We start from the raw sequence: 13,077 nt of genomic DNA, 5'->3' as shown, positions 1-13,077 counted from the left end.
CCAAAAAGGTCACTCACAAGATGCTTAACTGGTACAAATGTCTACTGATCTCCACATCAAGTGAATGAAGCTTCTCTTGCTGAGGTTTTTAGTGACATTGCACATAGTTAAGTGTTGTTTATAACTAATTATAACTAAAGTGAGTTTTAACATCCTTAATAGGCATCTAAACCACTCCGATTGATCTATTGATCCATTGCTATGCGCAAGATCACTGTCATAAACACATCACTGAGGCCACGTATCCAGACTCAGACACGCCCTTAACGCACAACAATAGAGGCCATTGCAGCTCACACCACAATTCACTCCCAGCAGAACGGGATGAGCAGGGCTGTCGTTCCTACAGGAGGCCCTGCCTGGTGAGCACCCTGGACAGCCAGCCTGTGGCGGCTTTGCCAGCTCTGCTCTGTCGGCTGGTTTGCCGTTTGCCTCCTAAGCGTCGCCTCCAGACTCCCCGGCCCATGTGTTTTGCATTATGCATAGTCCACATTGCATCAATAATTCAAAACGTACATCCAGATTTGCTCAGGCCTTTGGGACTGCAGCCCTGTGCCGCACTTGACTGAACATGCAGGGCGCAGCCTTGATCACACCTCTGTGGTGATGTTGTGTGCATGCATGTATGTGGATATGTGTTCTTTGTGCCTGTTGAGAATGACACTGTAGAAGGGTTTTCTTTTTCTATACTACCGGATTCTACACGGTAGGATGGACCAGGAAGCACATTGAACTCTCCTTTGCTCGTCTGAGATAACGACATGAGTCAGATTTGGATTAAAAGAATCGTCTGCCACCATGATTCTGATGAAGGGAATCCGTTTTTTTGCATCTGTGATTGATTCTGTGGTTAGTCCTGCGTTTTAATTCAACCACCAGACTTTTTGGACCACCAGCATGTAGATATATTGCCAATTAGCCAAAGGGAAAAAAAGAAAAATAAAGGAGAACAAAACAAAATATAAATAAGGTCCATTATAATGCTGCATCTGATGGGTCTCTGACAAACAGAAATCGCACCATGCGCAAGAGTGCACAAGACAACTGGTATTTTTGCAAAGAAATAATCCAATTAAATATCGCACTAGAGACAAGGTATGAGAGAAAGCAGATGAATGTGTTTGTGTGTCTATATGTGTGTGTAGAGAGACTAAATGCAACGTGTGAGTTTGCGCCTCGTGGACTTTTATTTTGTTTTTGACACGTATTATCAAGGAAGAGTCCCAAGCCCCCCCGACACCTGCACGGGTCCATGTAGGAGGGATTAGCCATGCAGAGAAAGACGCGGGATGTACTGTTTGACCGCTGCTCTGGGGATGAGACCTGATTGTCAATGAGCACCAATCTGACCACCCCCTCCCTTACACACAAACACACACACACACACACACACACACACACACACACACACACACACACACACACACACGGACAAACGTACACACCCGCACAGAGTGCCGCAGGCCCTCTCCTGAGCCCAGTGCTGTGTGTCAGAGCTTGTTAGAGCAATCCAAGCCAGGAGATGAGAGGAGAACAGGTCTGGAGAGCACAGCGAAGGGGGTCTCAATCACAGCCAGCGCCATCCCTGCCGTGGAGCACTGAATCCCCCCCGCACGTGCCCCGCCACTGCTTCCCCATTGCGGCAGGCGCAGGCCCGGAGGTGACGTCTAATTGACAGGTTAATGGGGGAGGAAACGCACTGCAGGGTCAAATGCATCATTAGGACGACTGTCTGGCAATTGTGCCCTGCACCAGGACCCGGCAGTTGACACCTGGGTTAGAGTGTAGTTATTCTTAAAAACCGCATCGCCGTCGGCACTCTGCTGACAGGGTTTATGCCATATCACAGCACCTGGGCTCTCAGGGACATGCAAAAAAAATATAAAAATGCACACACGCACACATATGTACGCACACACATACACATGTATACTAGAATTGATAAAACTTTCCTGAAAGCTTTGTCAGGTCTCACCATTCTCCAAAAGGCCAAGATGAGCTTCAAAATGACATTTCCCTTTGCATTTACTTCAATTTTGAAGGTCTCATTAACTAAATGATTGATTATATATAGAGATTACTTGATTTACATGAATAAGGAGGCTGTGTATTTTTTTTCCCAATGCAGCCAGCTGACTGCATCCCCCGAACCACTAACGGGGGACCCTCTTAGTGGAGCATTTCCACTAATGACTCGGGACATGGGAGTCAGTTGCACCAGCCTCTGTGTCTGCAAGGGAAGAACATTCCCAGCTTATGTGCTTGTGGTAAAATGAACCAGAATTTAAAGTGAAAGTAATGGAGCATGAAGAGCTTGTCAGAACATCAGGTGATTGGATTTTCACTATTTAAGGACCTGTACCAAAATTTACCATGTTGAGGGATAGCAGAGACAAACCCCAAAGGGGAGGCAGAAACGAGATGACTCCATAACCTCCTCCGACCTCTCCAGGGTGTGACTGCCACAGCCTCCTCTCTTCTGGAGAGGGCGATAGCTCGGAGGAACCAGTCGATGACACTGGGATACGAGGTCCAGTACTCTTCCATCACCTGGATCGATGTGCTCGGAGGGACCCGACATCTCCCTCTGCTCTGGGAGGCTGTGGAGAGGCAGACTAGACCCGGAGCAGACATCACTGGGTCATTCTAGTGCGGGGGCGGGGCTTTGTTAACGAGTCCTAATGGGTAATACTAATTGGAGGTCTCTGGAGCATTTTATGTTGATGGTGTTATCCAAGTAAATGATAACTGGTTTTAATGAGATATCCTGCTCGTGTGAATACAGAAAGAAGTGAATATGGAGTGTTCAAATTTGCATCAGTGACCAGGAAAGTACATATACGGTGGCAGACAGTTTTAAAAAACACTGCTCATACATACTCTAAAGAACTCAATTAGTCATTTAAATAGAGACAACTTATGTCTGGAAATGTCCTTGGTATGTGAACACCAGGTATGGAGGTAAAATGCAAGTTCCCCCCTACATGTGTGATTAAACATCACTAGAGCTCCACTGTCTTCTCCTAACCATCCCTCAGCAATCACCATAACAGCATTTCCTGTCAGCACCCGGTTATCATGGCTGAATGACTCAGAGGACCCCTTTCCCCACAAAATGGTTCTTTTTCAAATCTCAACACCCTCCCAGTGCTATTTCTCCACTACCATTCAAAAGGGCCATGTTTGGACATGATGAAAAGCAGTTCCATCCAGTTTATTACATGTCTATTACAGGAAGCCCCTAGTAACTAGGTCTTACAAGAAGTTTTCTTTATTTCAAATATAGTAGATGACAGGTAATCATTTAAAAAATGTTTGTTATATAAACTGAAACGTATATTGTTGTTACCAGTCTGATGTTTTGGATTTCTATTGCAAAGTGCTTCTGTTGCACTGTTGAATAGGATAATGTGCCTTTAGCAGCATGCTGCAGTTTCGTGCCCTTACAGTGTTGAACTGCTCCAAATGGTTTAGCCTTTTTGTAGTACAGTATAATTTCCATATCCTGTATTATAAGCAATTCTTGCATATGATGTGTCACAACAATTTTGAACTCGTACAACTGACCTTCACTCTTCGTTTTGTGAATTCTGAGAGCACACCTTCTCAGGAGATCGAAATCCAGCTTTGACTAAACCACATCAATACGGTCTCATCCACCGGGAGGGAGGATGCTAAAAACCCCAACGCCTCCCCAACAGGCCGCCTGTGTTTTAGCATTAGCACTACACAGGAAAGCTGGGAGACAGGAAACGACCTGCGGGGTGAAGCAGACGCCTGATTGACAGCTTGAAGCATCCCAAACCAAGGGAGCCCCCCATCACCTGTCAGTCAAGTTTGGAGGGAGAGGAGGGCTTATACGGGGGGGGGGGGGGGGGCTGATACTGGACTGACACATTCCATGGTGTGTTTTAACAAGATTTGCTTCCCCATGCCTGAGGATCTAATATTCACCCATTGTGAGTCAATCCCAAATTCACTTGCATAAACAGTAACGGCAATATTTGGAGGGCACCCATGGAGACCCTTTGCAGAAAGAGGATTTACATTAAAGAAGAAAAAGACACTTTTTTTTTGCACAACATGATTTTTTTAATGCAAGATTACCAGAATAGCTGAACAAAAGTCCATTTTTCATATGACCACCTGTGTGTCTGCATGCAGTGTCACTGACATATTTCCATTGCTCTTTTTAAGCTATTGAGTAAATAAATTTGCGTTGTCAGTATGTGTTTCACTGCTAATGCTGATGGCTGCCATAAGCAGACTGAAGCTGAGTACAGTGCAGACAGAATACCCAGATCGGTCCTGAGAGCAGGAAGCCCCAGACAGGGACAGGAGCCCACACATGTCCACATGTGGTCTCAGGATAGGACAGGCTTCCAATTTCACCTTAGATTCTTACATAAAACCTCTGAATACGAAATAACAGGACGATCATGTTCGGCTATGACCGCTCACACGCTTGAGTTTTGGGTTGCTTACAGACAAACAAAAAAAAAAGGCAATTAAAGCATTTCATTCCAATACCGCATGAAAATGTAAGAAACTTTATTCGCTTACATTTTCAGAACGACGTGGCTAAAGCCATTGAGCGGATTACGGATAATCGAACCCAGTCCCAAAGAGCCATTTCTTCAAACAAGACTACCCAAAGGAAAACTTTAACACCTCTCAACTTGATGGCTTGATCACATATTTCTACCTTGATGTACTTTTATTCTAGTCATCTTTTATTTCATTCTGACTTTAAATCTACTTTTGTACCTCTGTAGCGCTGCTACGGCTCCCATAGGAGTCTCCATATGCTTTAATATAAACACTTTTGCAGCTGCAAAGGAGAGCATGCAAGGCGAGAGTGATCAAAAGATAACATCGGCAAAAAAAGACCCCTGCCCCTCTCCCCAAACCCCTCCAGAAAACAGGCTGTAACTGAAGTCAAGGTGGAACAGTTAAAAACAGGTCCAGTGGGGTCCCCGTCGCGAGGAGGCCAGGGCGGAGTGAGGGGGCCGGGGGGCCAGGGAGATGGGGGGCGTCCTTCCTGTGGTGGGGGCCCTGGCTGGGCCGGTGCGGTGGGGCGGGCAGCAGTGTCCGCCGCGGTGGTCCCAGCACGGGTTGTCTCCGGTGGGAACCTGACCCGGGGGCGTTTGGGGCGCCGCTGACGCTGCCTTGCCCTGGCTCAACTTTCACGCCTACCTCCAAGCGCTCAATAATTCAGAACGAAAGGCCTCTCCAGAGATTTTATACAAGCAAGAGTGTTCATTGCCGAATTACAAATGGGCTTAAAGATGATTGCATATGACATGTTCCACTGAGTTATAAGTATTTCTTTCCTACTGCCATTGAAAGTAATTCTTAGGAGTGTGAAAATGCCCAAATGCTTACCATGTTGCTTGTTTATAGAAGTAGGTCGTGTGGAGCGGAGTTCTCAATATAGCGAGGGAACCACCATGTACTGTACTGCCCAGCAGGACCAATCTTGTTTTCAGAGCTCCATACGGAATGTGAAAAGTATGTTTGGAGGTGATGGTGTAGATGGAGGCACCTTGGCCTTGATCTTCACATTTGCTAAACCTCTCTAACCTGTGAAATCACAGAAGAGGGTGAAGTCATGAGGCCTTGAGAAATTTCCTTTCACCTAAACTGTAAAATTGCGTCGATATGGACACCTTCAAGTGTCTGTAACAAGACTCTTGCTTTGGCGATATGCTTTTAAGATGATCTCCCAAGGCCCGTTACAGAAGTAGTTTTCAGGATATGTTCTGTCCTTTCTGTTGTTCCTACAGTGGACTATAGATGTGTTTTAGGCTCCACATTGTGTTGGTTTTCTAAAAAGCCTCCACGGACATACATGCCAAAAGAAGAAAAGGGATAGCCTTAAAGGAGTACCCATCATGGCTTCACAAGCAACCGAAATGAGATAAATCCTCCCCTTTTACAAGCACATCTGAAGCCAATTCTTGTGGCTTTTATCTCTGATGGGAGTTGCATATGGGTTGGAACGTTCCACACCCCAAAGTGTAAGCTCCGGCTTTCTTCGGGCTGACTTGGCATTCCGTCTGTCAGCTTACTGTTCCCGTCCCCCAGCAGACTTCCAGAGTGTCACGGCTAGGCACACCGAGCCGGGCTAGCGTGTTCAGTCTCAACAAAAAGGGGACTGTGTGGGCCAAGAAATTAAACCCGAAGGAAATGGCTTCACTCAGCACCTGGGCACGGCAGGAACGCCGCTGCACACCGCATGGTGCGATCAAAGTGGGTCTCTCGCCAGAGACCTAATAAAAATAAATAAATACTGGCCTGAGCCAAACCCATTGAAGGCGGGACGAGGCTGGCTGGTCAGTGCTGGTGGGGTTGGGGGGGTGGTGGGTTGGTGGGAGCAAAGCCCCATTTCCTTAGAGTATTCCAAGGTGATATCTGTTGGGGGGTGACAGACACACGAGGTAGGGGGCCATCATTGGAGGGCAGCGATTTGCAAGATGCCAGACTGAGGTTCAAGGAAGAGGGCATTGAAATAAGAGCCTCTTCCAAGCTTAGTTTGGTGCTACCAAGCATGCACTGGTTCCTTCTTAATGAGACGTGGTATTAATAGTATGACACATAAACAGTCGATGGTAGTGTCTTTGGTTAAACAGTAAATGCAACACCTACAGTAAAGACCATAAAAGTGCTATTGGTGTCACGTGGTGATGCTTGGTATGAAACAGATGTTGAGCTCGGAGAAAAGAGCAAAAATGAAAGGACACCGAGTGAGATCTTAAAAGATCTCGGACAGACACAGGAATCAGTGTTAAATGACGCAGCCACATTTCTGCCATGCGAGCACATTTATGCTGTAAGTGTGTGCACAAAAATCAAAGGGCAACTGATGAAAAACATTTTCACTGCCAGTGTTGCTTTACAAAACACACAACAGTTATGTTCATTAAAAATAATTGGCCAAATTTAAGAATGTAACATGGGAAATTTTGAGTTTCAAAACCAGAAAATGCAATACTATGAGGACAACACAGGGTTTTGAATTTGCCAAAATTTGATCAAAGGAAAATTAACGAGATCGTTTTTAACTAAATTATTTCCCCAAAACAAATTTTTTCTAGGTGGGTGGGGGGGGGGGGGATTTGTCTTACACAAGAGAGAAGGAGATAAACAGGTGATAAAATAAGATAAAATATTTGACAGAAAAATTCTGGTGTATATTCATCACACCATTCCCTTGGAACGTGGCCAGTAATTCAAATTTGCAACTTGGCTCCTTTCCTTCCCAGCGAGCACAGAGCTGCCGAAAAGAGGGTGAAAATTCCGACAACAAACGTGCCTGCATAAATATTAATCCCCTCTTAAATATTAATTTTGAGGTGACATTTGCATCTGCCTTTGATCGTATTTATTTCTCACCCCTTTTTGGTTTCTAAGATCCCAGCCTCATGTCACTAAAGCCAATGGAAGGTGAATGGCGTGTCTGTAGCTGAAGTCTCCAGCCCTGTTCCCTCTCTCCGCCTCTACCGACGCTGGATGACACGAACAGTGTGCGGGGCTGCCAGTCCCGCTCTGCTTTACCCCGGAGCACTGACGTGTGGCCAGAGCTGCAAATCCAGCCCTTTCACCCTTTCAAACCCAGCATGAACGGAGAAAGCTGACATGCTGGGTTTTCCCCATTGAGGGTCAAAGCTGCCTAGGCAGTGTTTGCCTATGCTGTCAGGATTAGCCTATCCACAGTGCGACTCCATGCACCAGAACACACCACCATATTCACTACCTCAGAATTAGTGCACACTTGGGTGTGACCTGCCAAGCCTTCGATGAGAATCTTCCAGTAAACAAACCAACTGGGTGCTTGAAGTTTTTCCTGTTTTGCATAGTCCCCATTTGACTGGATGATAGGATGTTCTATGTTTCTCATCAGAAACACATAGATCTTTCCTCTTCTGCTATATATACCTCTTGTTTTAATCTAGTATGTCACATAAGCAAAACTACTGTATTTTTCCCCTTGATATGACACAGGGTGTCCAGAATGAAAAGGAATCATCAGTTCTATTTTTTATCCAGTATTGGCTTATCATGCTAAAAGGGATTTTTTAAATACATATCACAACAAGATGAGATGTTTGTTGAGATGTTTAGTGCCTCGTGTTTTATGATAGTACAGAACTCTTGTCTAAGACTTCTCCTCGTCAGATAAGTCAAGGTCCATCTCATTGCCCCTCCTCCTCTTAATTAACACTCTGACAACTTGTGTTCCTGCCCCTTCCATCACTTCTAAGATGGTTCAGAGGCTCCAGCTCGAATACTTATAGGCGTTTGAATTACAGTCAGCACGACACCCCTGAACCCTCAGCGAAGTAGCACCTGCATTCATCTCCCGGCCGCGACGTATTATGATGCCCCGCTGCTGCGCTCCACGTTGAACATAAATTGGATATTTAGCGTTTAGCTCCAAGGTCAGACGAGTCTTTCTGCTGAGACTCGCGCTCTCAGAAGTGAGCTACCTTGACGCTGCTTCAAAATCCTGAGACTGATCTGAAATATTTTCTCTTATTTCTGAGAATGTTTAATCTATGTTGTGTGTGAACACTGCAACTCAGCTTTTCAATGGAATACACCTTTCCAGAAAATTTCCCTCCAATATGATCTGTAATATAACAACGCTTCACTGATGAGATGAAGTACAAATCGACAGCAAAAAAAAAAAAGGTAACCGACAGAGAAATAGAAAACAAATCTTAAAGCAGGAAAGGGTTAAAGCCTAATGTAATAACAAATGTGACCAACAGACCCACACCATTCTATTTAGTTTCTTTTTACATACAGATAGATGTCTTCATCAAACAAATTCAGTTTAGAGGTGTGCTAAGATTATAAATTCAGACAATCACAAGTGAAGCCATGTCTAAGGCACCGTTTCACTTGTTATAGAGTTAGCACAAAAGGAACTGAGTCAAATACAGTCAATCTGACTTGTCAAGCACATGTGAGTCATTGCTTGGCACCTCTGAAAACAGCAAACAGGTGACGGATCCTGAAGGACAAGTGACAATATGATGTGGATGATGAATGCATGAGTGACCGTGGTTATTGGCATTGTGGGTTGAAAGTTCCAGCAGTCAGATCAATAAAGCAGGGTGTGAAAGCCAGACTGTCTATGTGGTCAGCATTCAATAACTTTAACAAACAAGTGAAGACATCATTTAACAGAAAAAAAGACTCAACATTATTACTCAGTGTTGAATTGAACAAAAACAGCATGTATCTTTAAATTAGTTTTTTTTGTAGTGATAAAAATCAAAATATGCACATGGCCAAGTTTAAGTTGAGGTGTCTGTGAAGGAGAAATTGGCGCACTTGAACAAATACATCATGTACACATGAGAGGCAGCTTCCTCAATTAGTTCAAAAGAAGAACGGGAAAAGGTCGATATGAGCCTGACCAGACAGCAGTTACAACACCCTTGGTGCCTGGAAAATGAACAATAATGTGAATTGTGTCAGTTAATGTCCCCGCCTGTTGTGTATGAAGGGGAAATCAGGGTGAGCCAGCCATCCAGAACTGAACACAACACAGCACACCCAAACACAGCACAGCACACCACATCCAAACACAGCACAGCAAAGTACACCCAAACACAGCACAGCACACCACCCCCAAACACAGCACAGCACAGCACCCCCAAACACAGCACAACACACCACACCCAAACACAGCACAGCACACCCAGTCACAGCACAACACACCACACCCAAACACAGCACAGCACACCCAGTAACAGCACAACCAAACACAGCACAGCACACCACCACAGCACAGCAAAGCACACCCAAACACAGCACAGCAAAGCACACCCAGTCACAGCACAACCAAACACAGCACAGCACACCCAAACAAACCACAGCAAAGCACACCCAAACACAGCACAGCACACCACACCCAAACACAGCACAGCACAACCAAACACAGCACAGCACACCCAAACACAGCACAGCACACCCAAACACAGCACAGCAAAGCACACACAAACACGCCACAGCACAACCAAACACAGCCCAGCACACCCAAACACAGCACAGCAAAGCACACCCAAACACGCCACAGCACAACCAAACACAGCCCAGCACACCCAAACACAGCACAGCACAACCAAACACAGCACACGCAAACACAACACTGCCAAGACTCTGAAAGACACGATGTAGCTACAGTCTTTCTGCTGCGCTTCACAATAGAGATGGATGGTTTTGGAATCCAAGTGTCTGAACTAAAAAAAAAGACAACTCCCCCCCCCCCCCCCCCCCCCCTAAAAAAAACCCTTCTCCGACGGTTTAATCACAACTTCAAAGAATAATTGACCTTTTCTTATGTCCCCGTAGAAAGGGAATAGTAATGAGAAATGACGGATCTTAGGATTAATTGGCTTCCCTTTAAAGTCTTGCCTTGTCCTTGCTGAAGGCTCGTCCGCCACATCTGTGGGCCATTACTGCCGAGCTGGGTTTGGAGGCGGACACCGGAGCCCTTCTGAAACCACAGCCCTTTTTGACAGGGCCAGGACGTTTCTACGTCTCTCCATCACATGGGCCTGGTGACAGATGCCCTCGGCTTGCTGCTTTCAGACCAGTTCTGACATACACAGCGAACAGATATGGAACAAGACTCGGGTGGTTGGTTCTAGAGTAGGATTTTTCTGTTCAACTCACCGCACTAAAAAACATCCATCATTAAATCTATTTATCAAATGTCGCCTGGCACAGATCTGGCTTTGTAGTCTACTCTTTCTTTTGCTATTTTACCAATAAAAGAAAGTGAGGTGTGCATTAAAGCTTTCTAAAAAAAAATAAAACTAAGAGTCAAACTTGTCTATATAGGTTGGAGGGTGTTATATAATTACTGAAAGAGGTTTTCAGTTCCAAGAAAATCAAAAGGTATTCCTGCTTTATCTCAGCGATATCTCTGCTCATTCATCCGAGGCGGTACAAAGATTACTGAGACTCATATTCTCACCCAAATTCTAGCGTAATCCTCGGTTGCTGATAGGCAGACCTTCATGCTATTCTGTAATCTTCCCTCCTGTCTAACAGGAGGCACGCCCAAGCCCCACCCAAGTCCCGCCCAAGCCCCGCCCAGGCTCCGCCCAAGCCCTGCCCAGCACGGCCACCAGTGCCTTTGGGTCTGTGCCTGTGCAAACTTAGCACCTGGCCCAGTTTCTGCCTGCACCAGTGCGTTTGCCTTTCACCAAGGTTAGCTATCGGCCCATAACGCGGCCTGTTCACACTCTGTTAATTCTCTTTATCAGCCTGAAGCTGCCATGCCTGGGCGGGGTGGGGGTTATCTCTGGAGATTTCATCAGCCTGAGAAACATGATGGACAAAAATGACTTCGACTGATCCCCCTCCACACACACCCCCAACGCCTCAACACAGACGCACGCACACAGTCACACATACACACACACACACACACACACACACACACACACACACACACACACACACACACACACACACACACACACACACACACACATACACTGGAGCTCTTTTTGTTTTTGTGAAGGGGAGGTGTTGGGGATTTCAGTTACGGTCATGTGCACACGTGTGCAGACCCTGTGCATGAACCCTGTCCCACTCTCCTGTTCAGAATGGTAATCAGACCAGCAGTCTCTCCTCCTCAACACCACTGAAGCAACTGGAGGTTCAGGCGGGTTTTTTTTTTTTTTTTTGGATGAGGGCAGAAGAAAAAAAAGGTAATTTTCATATAAAGCACATGCAGTTTTCACCAACAACCTGCGAACAACCTCCCTGGGTTTGGTCCCATTTTGATTGGGCCACACTTGGTCACAAGCTACTTAAACTGCAAGATACATTTGAAATATATGATAGACGTCTAGGGTATCACAAGCCTGCAATGAATTAGGCCTATTAATTCAATTTCCTACTTATTGTGGAGTTTGTTTCAGGGGGCAAGTGATGGGGTGGGAGGGCAAAGGTCACGGTGTATCGTATTGCAAAATAGTGAGACCTTGCCCTCTCCAGACTCTGTTTGTTATAATAAGCGTTGTGGTTTCACTTGGCAAGATCACAATCTTCAATTGACATCCTTTGTTGAACAATTACTAGAAGGGGGGAAAACACAGAGTGACTGCAATTACATTCTCAAATTGGATTTTGAAGGGGGGGGGGGGGTTATGGGGGGGGGGGGGGGGGGGGGGGGGTCTTACTAATGGTCCATTTCTGCCAGCTGTGGAAGTATCTCTGAAAGTAAGCAGCTCTCCAAGTCATCCGTGTTGTGCTGAACAAGTAAAAAGATGCAGACCTGAGGCTGTGCGAATGGCCATGAATATTTAACCACTTCACATTAGCAATTAGTGACAGATTACAGAGACCTGGGCTGGACTGCTCTCCCATTAGTGGGCTCGTGGTTTGTGTTGGACAAGGCTGACGCTCCAAACACAAACATCTCTTCATGAAGCAGCGGGAGAACACACATGGGTCTAAGGCAGATCAGTGAATGCACTTTTGAAGATCCTCTACTCTAACATATCCTCTAGGTCTGGATGGTCATCCAGGAGTACTTAAATTGGGAGATTAAAATGGTTTAAACCTGGAGAAACCAGCAGACTAAATTAAGGCAGTATATCCAGCTGGTTAGACTTTGTGTTTCCTCTTTGGCTTTAAAAAGGTAGAGGGTTTTTAAAAAACATTTAGAAAAAAAGCCTGAATCAATAAATAAGAATCTATTGTAACCACAGTCTGACTTTGTAATTATAATGATCTTCTAAAATGAAAGTCAATTAGCAGAATCTGCCATCTCTTTCTCCTTCACTCTCCCTCTTAAAAAGGTATTTTTATGTTATCTCTTAATTCTAAATGTTACATCTTAGCATGAAGTCTGTTAAGAAGTTGCGGCCCTATTGCTTTTAAGCAAATTTCCATAACCACTCCAGTATCTTGCTATAAGAACTGGGGGAAATGGTAGTAGTCTTTTGTTGCTATGAAAGCACTGGAGTAGCAACATGCAGATTAATGTCATTATTCACTTAGGTTACCTGCTGTTTAAAAAAAAAACTCGTATTATCAAGGCTCAAA

Source organism: Brachyhypopomus gauderio, chromosome 12, assembly GCF_052324685.1.
Source record: "Brachyhypopomus gauderio isolate BG-103 chromosome 12, BGAUD_0.2, whole genome shotgun sequence".
In the NCBI taxonomy this organism is placed as follows: domain Eukaryota; kingdom Metazoa; phylum Chordata; class Actinopteri; order Gymnotiformes; family Hypopomidae; genus Brachyhypopomus; species Brachyhypopomus gauderio.
This window is presented reverse-complemented; position numbering follows the sequence as displayed.